Source organism: Salvelinus sp. IW2-2015, linkage group LG20, assembly GCF_002910315.2.
Source record: "Salvelinus sp. IW2-2015 linkage group LG20, ASM291031v2, whole genome shotgun sequence".
NCBI classification, from domain to species: Eukaryota; Metazoa; Chordata; class Actinopteri; order Salmoniformes; family Salmonidae; genus Salvelinus; species Salvelinus sp. IW2-2015.
Genome location: NC_036860.1, coordinates 59,014,263 through 59,026,335, shown reverse-complemented (window position 1 = coordinate 59,026,335; position 12,073 = coordinate 59,014,263). Strand labels below are relative to the sequence as shown.

General features: G+C 43.9%; 2 pseudogenes; one reads left to right on the top strand and one right to left on the bottom strand.

Moving 5' to 3' along the window:
• Nucleotides 1–12,073, bottom strand: part of LOC111980224 (uncharacterized) — a 401,020-nt pseudogene that overhangs the window by 227,040 nt on the left and 161,907 nt on the right.
• LOC111981611 (poly [ADP-ribose] polymerase tankyrase-1-like) overlaps nucleotides 1–12,073 on the top strand; it is a 145,886-nt pseudogene that overhangs the window by 62,193 nt on the left and 71,620 nt on the right.

Sequence of the window (12,073 nt, the reverse complement as noted above, 5' to 3'; positions counted from 1 at the left end):
AAGGCTTGATTTACAGTAACAAACAAAGACATTTGTCCTGTGTTTGTTCACAGTGGTTAGTTGTCTAACCGCTCCCCCTTTGGTGAACAGGTCAGAACTGTAGGCCTGTCTGTTCTTCCCCACTCACACTGCACACAGTAAGGCTTCAACAACATGTATGCTGAGCTTGTGACTGAATTTATCTTCCATTTTAAAGAAAACACACAGAATAAATGTTGTGAACTCTATACCCTCCTCAGTATGTCTATATGAAAACAGAGAGGGGATTGCAATTCACAAGCTTATTCTTTCTTCTTCAGACAGACAAAGTAAAACTCATCCAGGGAAATACAATGGTTCGATCCCACAATGTAAATACTTCAAATAGAAATGTTTAGGCTAGATGAAATCTGATTTGGTTTTCAGTCATAATGACACGGTTGACAAAGATGGAATAGCCCTTAGTTGAAACGAGACATTTAGCCGACATCTCACCAACTCTCTGAAGACTAGAGCTGCTAAAGGTTAAGACGACCCTGCTAGATGGCTTTAGAGGCAGAAGGACCGTGTAATGTTTTCTCATTTAGCGTCGCTTGAGTAGCCCGAGGAAGTCATTGAATCAACACATCCTCTTACAGCAACACTCCTCTCTTTCTTTTCTTCTCTCCTCCTCTACACAACACATCCCCTGATTAATCTTAGTCCAACACACTGGTGGAAATGAGAACAAATTGAACCAATGAGAGGGGAAGGCTGCAGCTGTGTGTTTGTGCCAGCTGAGGTAGTCTTAGAGCTATAGAACATTGGAAGGTAGATGCCGAGATGACCTGCGGCCTCATTTATAACTGTTGTGTACATTTCACACGATATATCTGCACATGTTTCCGTTACAAATCAGACTTCTCCAGAAACCTTTCATGGTGCCGATAACGCCATTATTTGCTGTATACTTTGGTATTGGAATTAGGCCAAGACGGTACCTAAAGGAAATAGCAATGGCGAACTTGATCAAATGCCTTTGGAGGTGTTGGCAGAATGATTTATTTCACAGTGACATTTGCTGTATCTGACAATTTCTGAAAGACAAAAAGGTTTTACTAATTGTTGTGGACCTGTAAACAGTTTGAATTAAAGGTTTTGTATTTACTTTTTCCTGAACCTAAATATGCTTCATTGTCCGTGAAATCTGAAACATTGTATACTTCTGGGGGGGAAAAAGGTAAATACAGTAGGCCTTACGCACTTCCATGCAAAATATCAACTATGTTCACCTGCTATATTCTACTGTAAACCGAGGTTCCTTTCAGATCCGTATCCTAGAGCGAAAACTAGAAATTATAATAGCCTTTCTAGTATGCACAATTTAAAGAAGAGATGTGCACGGTTGTTGTATGGCTACTATTCTGCAATGGTTGTGATTATATGTATTATGTTTATACATTTAAATATTGCCTACTCAAGAAATTTGACATTACAGTATTCCGACGTAGCCTACAAACAAACGTCAATGGAACAGGTGATCCGTCTGATCCTACCGTTAAATTTCTCTTTGGATCAGATCTCAAAATCCAATGAAATGAGAGATGGGACGAATGGTAGCCTATCCTAACTTGTTGTAGGCCTATAGATTATTTCACAAGTATGAAACCTTCACAGTCAGAAAAGACGTAGAATTGATTCTGCAACGATCATGGAAATTAATGAATAGGAAATGGGTGGATATTTCAAATTACTTTAAAATGCATTGGTTTTGTCTCTTCTCACTAACGGAAAATGATTGCATCTTATTATATTTAGCTACCTATTTTTTTTGTTATGAGTGAGGGTCATCATATATTCATAATTTGCACAAGGCTACTAGTCTACTTTTGCCTTCCTGCAATGTAATCCTTCAACCACTACAAGCTGTGCGTACACGTGGTCTACAGTTTGAGGGAGGATGAGCACTTTCTCACATCAAGTTCAGTTTTTATAAATGCCCATTTCTACGTGAAGGACATTGGAACGGTTCCCCTTTTGTGTTTAGAGGTCATTCTGAAAGCTGAGATATTGTAAAGACCGGCCCCTACTGATACACACCAGTCATTACTCGTCGCCAAACCCACTGGCTCCAGGTCATCTACAAGACCCTGCTAGGTAAAGTCCCCCCTTATCTCAGCTCGCTGGTCACCATAGCAGCACTCACCTGTAGCACGCGCTCCAGCAGGTATCTCTCTGGTCACCCCCAAAACCAATTCCTCCTTTGGAATGACTGGAACGAACTACAAAATCTCTGAAACTGGAAACACTTATCTCCCTCACTAGCTTTAAGCACCAGCTGTCAGAGCAGCTCACAGATTACTGCACCTGTACATAGCCCATCTATAATTTAGCCCAAACAACTACCTCTTCCCCTACTGTATTTTTTTTATTTTTTATTTTGCTCCTTTGCACCTCATTATTTCTATTTCTACTTTGCACATTATTCCACTGCAAATCTACCATTCCAGTGTTTTACTTGCTATATTGTATTTACTTCGCCACCATGGCCTTTTTTGCCTTTATCTCCCTTATCTCACCTCATTTGCTCATATTGTATATAGACTTATTTTTCTACTGTATTATTGGCTGTATGTTTGTTTTACTCCATGTGTAACTCTGTGTTGTTGTATGTGTCGAACTGCTTTGCTTTATCTTGGCCAGGTCGCAATTGTAAATGAGAACTTGTTCTCAACTTGCCTACCTGGTTAAATAAAGGTGGGGGAAAAAACGTCACAATACCCCTCACCTAACCTCAGTCAGTCATGATTGAAATGTTCTGTCTCCTCACTACCTGCCCCTCATTCAGTTACACATTTGTTTTACTATCGTTGTGGAATGCAAACAATTGATACCCATTCAAAATCCTATTTTCCTTAACTCCTAATTCTAACCCCAACCCTAATTGTAACCCTAAACCTAACCCCTAAGCCTAAAATAGCCTTTTTCCTTTTGGGGACCAGCAAAATGTCCCCACTTGTCCGAATTGTCCTTGTTTTACTATCCTTGTGGGGACTTCTGGTCCACATAAGGATAGTATAACCCAAAACACACACACACACACACACCACACGCACACACACACACACCACAGAGACTCATGGTTCTGTCAATGGCAGCAGCATAATCAGTGGAGCTGTCTGTTTCAGTAAGGTCACTTAGTTATTACCATGTAGTGCTGTCATTGGACACATGCCCTCCCAGGCTGTGGAGAGAGAAGAACGGAGTCACCTTGCTGTGCTGCACTCAGAGGGACGTCCATGGCACAGAGCCACTGCCACTCTGCTCTGTGGTGGGAGATTTGCATGCAGGCCGACAGAGGTGGATGAGAGCATTGTTCTGAGCTTTTACCCTGTCCTTCTCTCTGTCTCCCTGTAGTCCGAAATATTGTAGGGAATATACACACACACACACACACACACACACACACACACAGTCAATTGCACAAACTCCATAGTCTATGGTCACTTTTTGATGTAAAGTTTCCCATCCCATTCATTAGACAGCGTTGGGATAGTTTTACCAGAAATTCTTGACGCACCCAAATCTCCTACTGGTTTTGTTGTGTGTAGTAACTGTGATTTTGATGGCATCATGCAGAGCGTGCAAGAGCCAGTGTCTAAAGCCAGACTGTAGTTAATGGTCTCTGAAGCCTTGCCATCTGCTGTGTTTGGTCATTTCCTCTCTGTCCTGTCAATAATGTAATATCTGTTAGAACAATCTCCTCTGAGTCTGAGTGCAGTCAGACAGCAGAGCAAAGGCAGGAAACCTCTGCTCTGCCCTGGCAAAGATGGATGGGAGCACCGCATGCCTCCGATGAGATTTACTTCCGTGATTGGTATTGACTGAGGAAACCCGTTCCACCAACACACACACACACACACACACACACACACACACACACACACACACACACAGCAACACACACACACACACACACACACACACACACACACACACACACACCACACACACACACAATACTCCCCCACAGAGGACTTTGAGATAGAGACACAAATGTAATTTATGGCATCCATTAACTGCCCTCTGGGGTCCGGCCATTCCAGTCAGTCTATCTCTCGGTCCCAGTCAGCTGCCAATCAAATGTCAGGGAGGGTTACTGAGTGGAGGGGCATCATCACTTACAACACAGAGTGAAGAAGGGTGGTGTGTGTGTGTCTCACCTTGCTTTATCTCAGGGAGGAGGGGAGTTGTTTGATCTTACTGCCCATGTGTCTCAGTGAGTTTAATGCATTATTATCTCCACAGACCTAAAAGCCTGCTTCACCTGCCTCTCTCTCTCTGTATGGGAGTCTATCCCAACCATAGACTCATCTTGCCCCAGGAGACCCCCCCCCCCCCCATGGATGCATTCTGTGTGTTCAGATCTTTAACACCAGGCAGGCTCCCTCCCTGTCTCCACATCCCTGCTGTTGGAATGGAAACAAAGGACTCCTCAATTAAGACACTGTTTGTCTGTCTGTGCACCGCCTTTTTTGTGCTCGCTTTCTCACTTTCTCGCTCGGGTTCTCTCAATTCAATTCAAAGGGCTTTATTGGCATGGGAAACATGTTTACATTACCAAAGCAAGTGAAATAGATAATAAACAATCAAAAATGAACAGTTAACATTACTCTCACAAAAGTTACAAGGAATATACATTTAAAATGTAATTATGGCTATGTACAGTGTTGTAACATGTGCAAATAAAGAGGGAATAGTACAAAAGGGAAAATAAATAAACATTAATATGGGTTGTATTTACAATGGTGTTTGTTATTCACTGGTTGCCCTTTTTCTTTTGGTAACACGTCACAAGTCTTGCTGCTGTGATGGCACACTGTGGTATTTCACCCAGTAGATATGGGAGTTTATCAGAATTGGATTTGTGGGTCTGTGTAATGTGAGTGAAATATGCATCTCTTATATGGTCATACATTTGGCAGGAGGTTAGGAAGTGCAGCTCAGTTTCCACCTCATTTTGTGGGCAGTGTGCACATAGCCTGTCTTCTCTTGAGAGCCACGTCTGCCTACAGCGGCCTTTCTCAATAGCAAGGCTATGAGTCTGTACATAGCAAAGCTTTCCTTAAGTTTGGGTCAGTCAGAGTGGTCAGGTACTCTCTGTTTAGGACCAAATAGCATTCCAGTTGCCTCTGTTTTTTGTGTAATTCTTTCTYGTGTGTCAAGTAATTATCTTTTTGTTTTCTCATGATTTGGTTGGGTCTAATTGTGTTTCTGTCCTGGGGCTCTGTGGGGTCTGTGTTTGTGAACAGAGCCCCAGGACCAGCTTGCTTAGGGGACTCTCTTCTCCACGTTCATCTCTGTAGGTGATGGCTTTGTTATGGATGGTTTGGGAACCGCTTCCTTTTATATGGTTGTAGAATTTACCGTCTCTTCTAGAATTGGACAATTAGCAGGTATTGGCCTAATTCTGCTCTGCATGCATTATTTGGTGTTTTATGTTGTACACAGAGGATGTTTTTGCAGAATTCTGCATGCAGGGTCTAAATTTGTTTGTCCTATTTTGTGAATTCTTGGTTGGTGAGCGGACCCCAGACCTCACAACTAAGGTTGGAAAGGGTTCGAAACTTTCCGGTAGATTTTCCAAGGGATGTTAGGTCCTGGAATTTTAGGGAATTTTGCTTAAATTCATCAAAAAGTTAGCTTATAACAGTGAACCTTTTTTTGTGGGATACACATAATCTGTTTTCGAATATTTTGGTTAAACTTTCACCAATTCAATGGAATTGCAACCCTCTGCATGCATAGTGCATTCTTCCAGCACATGTACAGCTGATTCTCAAGATCTTGCACACTAATGAGATGCTATTGAGCCCACACTACTACACTGTCTGAGCCAAGGACTACATGCTTTCTGGTAAGTTTTGATTGCAATAATGGGTGGGGTGAATATATTTTAAATGACATACATAATTTTTTGTTAACTAGTAAATTGTAGTCTACAGCACAGTGTGTTTTAAATCATTTCTAACTTGTTAACAATTTCTGCGAGTTAGTTTTTGCTACCATGTGGGTTTTAGCTTGCTTGAGCCTGCTAACTGAGGAGTGTTAATTCACCTGTTTCCATACATGTTTCATTTTAAAACATGTATCTTACAAAGGAGTTGTTTAATCTAACTGCTTAACTATTTATCTGTACATGGAATTATATTTGTTGTTTTTTTACTCATTTTTTTCTCATCTTTACAGGAAAATGCCACGGGCACTATCTGATGTGTAGAGACAATTCACTGCAGCTAATGTAGAAGGAAAATCTGTGTACATTTGTAAGTACTGTGCCAAATCATATGTGAAGAATGCAACAAAGATGCAGAATCATCTGGCCAAGTGCATAAAGTTCCCTCAGCATTCAAAACAAGCAACCTCTGATTAAAGTCCCTCTACTTCTATTCGAGGTGAAAATGATGAATCAGACACTTAATTGATAGCAACAGCTCATGGTCCTCCTGAAATCATTCGTTTTTTTGACTCAATGGAGGAACGTAGTCAGAGATGCTGATGAATGTCTTGCTCGAGCTGTGTATGCAAACTGGTTCACCTCTGATGCTCACATGTAATGTGTATTGGAAGAGATTTCTGAATGTTCTTCGCCCAGCATGCACCCCTCCAACCAGACATGCTTTATCTACTCATTTGCTGGGTGCAGAGTTCAAATGAAGGTCAAGCAAATCATAGAGAAAGCAGACTGTATTGCAATCATCTCTGATGGGTGGTCGAATGTTCGTGGGCAAGGAATATATAACTACATCTCCACCCCTCAACCCGTATTCTACAAGAGCACAGACACAAGGGACAACAGACACACCGGTCTCTACATTGCAGATGAGGTGAAGGCAGTCATCAATGACCTTGGACCACAGAAGGTACTTGCACTGGTGACAGACAATGCTGCGAACATGAAGGCTGCTTGGTCTAAAGTGGAGGAGTCCTACCCTCACATCACACCCATTGGCTGTGCTGCTCATGCATTGAATCTGCTCCTCAAGGACATCATGACACTGAAAACAATGGATACACTCTACAAGAGAGCCAAGGAAATGGTTAGGTAGGCAGACTCATCAAGTTATAGCAGCAATCTACCTCACCAAGCAAAGTGAGAAGAATAAGAGCACCACATTGAAGCTGCCCAGCAACACCCATTGGGGTGGTGTTGTCATCATGTTTGACAGTCTCCTGGAAGGAAATTAGTCTCTCCAAGATATGGCCAAACCACAGTCTGCCGATATGGACAGCCCCATCAAGAGGATCCTCCTGGATGATGTATTTTGGGAGAGAGTGGTAAGCAGCCTGAAACTCATGAAACCTATAGCAGTAGCCATTGCACGGATTGAGGGCGACAATGCCATCCTGTCTGATGTTCAGACTCTGCTTGCAGATGTAAGAGAAGAAATCCGTACTGCCCTGCCCACTTCACTGTTGCTCCAAGCAGAGGAAACTACAGTCCTGAAATACGTCAAAAAGCATGAAGACTTCTGCCTGAAGCCCATACACGCCACAGTCTACATGTTGGAAGTATGCTAGCAAGAGCATCCTGTCTGGTGCAGAGATCAACAAGGCCTATGGTGTCATCACTACTGTTTCTCGCCACCTTGGCCTGAATGAGGGCAAGGTTCTTGCAGTCTGGAGAAGTACACTTCCAAGCAAGGGCTTTGGGATGGAGATGCAATTTGGCAGTCGTGCCAACATATCTCATCAGCCACCTGGTGGAAGGGACTTTGTGGATCTGAGGCTCTTTTGCCTCCATCATCCTCCATAACACCCCGGACATCCTACAATCTAAGCTTGATGCCCTCAATATCACACAAATGATCAATGAACCTACCAGGTACAACCCCAAAGCCGTAAACACGGGCACCCTCATAGATATCATCCTAACCAACTTGCCCTCTAAATACACCTCTGCTGTTTTCAACCAAGATTTCTACTGTATTATTGACTGTATGTTTGTTTTACTCCATGTGTAACTATGTGTCGAACAGCTTTGCTTTATCTTGCCAGGTCGCAGTTGTAAATGAGAACTTGTTCTCAACTTGCCTACCTGGTTAAATAAAGGTGAAATAAATCAATTTTAAAAAAATACTCCAAATCCCACCAACATCAGCCGTGTCAGAGCGCAACTGGTCCTTGTTTGGGAACACACACCAAAGCATGCAACAGGCTGACCAATACAAGGGTTGAAAAATTGGTGGCCATCCGAGAAAATTTGAGGCTTTTTGAGCCAGACAACGAGCCATCCTCAACAAGGTTGGAAAGTGACAGTGAAGATGAGGCCTTAGAGTCTGATGTTCAAGAGGTGGACATTGAGGAGGTCCAGGGAGAAGACATGGAAGCCTGAGAGGAAGACAACCAAAGCTTTAGTTTCTAGACTATCATTTTACAGATGTATGTTGAAAATGTTTTGGGAGATGGATGGATCATTCAATATTCCCTTTCTTTTAAAATTTCTATTGGAAGGATTTCAGCATTTGCAATTATGTCTACTTATGATAAGGTAAAATGTTTTTTTTCTGTCTCCATATGATATGGTAAATTTATCCAATGCAAAAAACATCTACATTTAAATGGTATTGATATTTGCGTATATTTCCGGTAATTCCCATATTTTCCCGTTAATTCCCACGGAAAGTTTCCTCTTCTGAATATTCCCCCGAAATGTGCAACCCCACTCACAACCATAAAGGGCAATGGGTTCGCTAACTGATTCAAGTATTTTTTACCAGATCCTAATTGGGATATCTAATTTTATGTTCCTTTTGATGGCATAGAAGGCCCTTCTTGCGTTGTCTTTCAGGTCGTTCACAGCTTTGTGGAAGTTACCTGTGGCGCTGATGGTTAGGCAGAGATATGTGTCGTTTTTTGTGTGCTCTAGGGCAACGGTGTCTAGATGGAATTTGTGTTTGTGGTCCTGACAACTGGACCTTTTTTGGAACACCATTATTTTTGTCCTACTGAGATTTACGGGCAGGGCCCAGGTCTGACAGAATCTGTGCAGAAGATCTAGGTGCGGCTGTAGGCCCTCCCTGGTTGGGGACAGAAGCACCAGATCATCAGCAAACAGTAGATCATATGCTTCAGATTCTAGTCTGTGAGGCCGGGTGCTGCAGGTGGTTCTAGTGCCCTCGCCAATTTGTTGATACATACAGTGAGAGAGTTCAATCTTGGTTTCATCAGACCATGAGAACTCTCATGGTTTGAGAGTCTTTAAGGGATGTTTGGCAAACTCCAAGTGGGCTGTCATGCTTTTTACTGAGGAGTGGCTTTCACCTGGCCACTCTACCGTAAAGGCCTAATTGGTGGAGTGCTGCAGAGATGGTTGTCCTTCTGGAAGATTCTCCTCTCCACAGAGGAGCTCTGGAGCTCTGTCAGAGTGACCATTGGGTTCTTGTTCACCTCCCTGACTAAGGCTCTCCCCCCCCCGATTGCTCAGTTTGGCCGGGTGGCAACAGTTTGCTGTTGATGCATTTCCCACGGTAGTTATTAGGATCAAATTTGTCTCCACTTTTGTAGATTGGAGTGATCAGTCCTTGGGTCCAAAGATTCCAAAGCCAAGGATGATGTTAAAGAGATTTAAATATAGCACATTGGAATTTGTGGTCTGTATATTTTATCATTTTATTTAGGATAGGACCATCAACACCACAGGCCTTTTTGAGTTGCAGTGTTAGTATTTTGTTCTTTAGTTCATTCAATGTAATTGGAGAATCCAGTGGGTTTTTGTTGTCTTTTAATAGCTGATTCTAAGATTTGAAATTGATCATGTATATGATGTTGCTGTTTGTTCTTTGTTATAGAGCCAAGAAGATGGTTTATCTCCGTTTTGGATAGATAACTCTTTGTTGTGTGATCTAGTTCCCCCAGAAGTGGTCAGATTCTATAGATTCTTAAATTACATTGAGCTTGATTTCTGACGTGCTGTTCCTTTTTCGCATTCCTTTTTTCTCTCTCTCGCCCCCCCCCCCCCCCAGCATTTGTTGTATCAAAGCCATACATGTTGTCTCGAACCCCTAATCGTCCTTTTCCCACCCACCATATTATCCTTTCTTCCTGTTTCCCCACTCCTTCCTCAGGCTCCTCAGGTCTCTGCAACGTGGGGATGAAAGGAACGGGTGTCGACTGTGTTGTGACTGTAGCGGAGGGTTAGGGCTGTGAGAGCCAGGGGATGGACTGTGTTGTGCTGTAGCGGAGGGGTTAGGGCTGTGAGAGCAGGGGATGGACTGTGTTGTGACTGTAGCGGAGGGGTTAGGGCTGGTGAGAGCAGGGGGATGGACTGTGTTGTGACTGTAGCGGAGGGGTTAGGGCTGTGAGAGCAGGGGGATGGAGGGATGATGTGGGTGATCACTCCTGTTTATGATATATATTTCCCTTCTGTTATCGCGACAACCACTCCTTCTGTGCTAACAGAAAAGCAGGAGGAGAGAGAGGGAAGAGATCGAGACAGAGACGGGGTGGTTTGACTGTGTTTGAGAGGCGTTTTAATATGAGGATTGAAACAGGGAATGTCTTCAGTTGACCAGCTGTCTGGTGATGTTGCTGTGTCCACAGGCTACACAGCAACATCAACCAAAGGGGTGTGCACTGAGCTACCCTACAGAGCAACATCAACCAAAGGGGTGTGCACTGAGCTACCCTACAGAGCAACATCAACCAAAGGGGTGTGCCCTGAGCTACCCTACAGAGCAACATCAACCAAAGGGTGTGCACTGAGCTACCCTACAGAGCAACATCAACCAAAGGGGTGTGCACTGAGCTACCCTACAAGAGCAACATCAACCAAAGGGGTGTGCACTGAGATACCCTACAGAGCAACATCAACCAAAGGGGTGTGCACTGAGCTACCCTACAGAGCAACATCAACCAAAGGGGTGTGCACTGAGCTACCCTACAGAGCAACATCAACAAAGGGGTGTGCACTGAGCTACCCTACAGAGCAACATCAACCAAAGGGGTGTGCACTGAGCTACCCTACAGAGCAACATCAACCAAAGGGGTGTGCACTGAGTTATACTCAAGAGTGAATTGCCGGAAACAAGGAAAGCAGCCTCCGGTTGCAAAGTTTTCCTGCTTGTTTACAGTTGGTTAAGTGCCAAATTGTTATTTTTCTTGTCCTGAGGTGGAATGTTTACAACAGTCACGATAACAGCTGAAAACTGCCTCGGAGGTAGAAAGGGTCAGCATTTGACCTCTGGTATTCCAAGAGGGTGAGCAATGGGTTGAGACTTCCACTGTGCTCAAGTCAGCACACCATTTGTTGTTGATGAAGATGCAAACTCCTCCTTAGGGCTGGGCGGTATAACCGTATTTTACTATAGACGGTATTGATGCATTGACCGGTTTGGGTTTTTACATGACCTTTTATATAACAGAGAGCGGCACAGAAAACACAGACCTGAGAGAGCACAGAAAACACAGCGACTGAGAGAGCACAGAAAACCAGCCTGAAGGAGCACAGAAAACACAGCCTGAGAAGCACAGAAAACACAGCCTGAGAGAGCACAGAAAACACAGCCTGAAGAGAGCACGAAAACACGAGAGACAGATGAGAGAGTGAGCAAAGAGAGAGAGAGACAGGCAGACAGACACAGAGAGAGAGAGAGAGAGAGAAGAGAGAGAGGCAGACAGAGAGATAGAGGCATACAGCGACACACAGAGAGATAGAGGCAGACAGAGACAGCACAGGAGAGAGGCAGACAGAGAGAGAGGAGAGAGAGGGCAGACAGAGAGAGAGGACAGAACAGAGAGAGAGGCAGACAGAGAGAGAGGCAGACAGAGAGAGAGAGGCAGACAGAGAGAGAGAGCAGACAGAGAGAGAGAAGGGCAGACGAGCGAGAGAGCAGAGAGGGCAGACAGAGAGAGAGGCAGACAGAGAGAGAGGCAGACAGAGAGAGAGGCAGACAGAGGCAGAGAGAGAGAGAGCAGGAGAGGGGCTCTCTGTGTTGATGTGTGGGTGCTCTGCTGTACCATTTGTGGTGTGTGTGAGATTGAGTGAGTGTATGTGTGTTTTTCTCTGTGCCGTAGCTGCCTTTCTCTCGGCTGTGACTCTGGCTCTGTGCTGCTG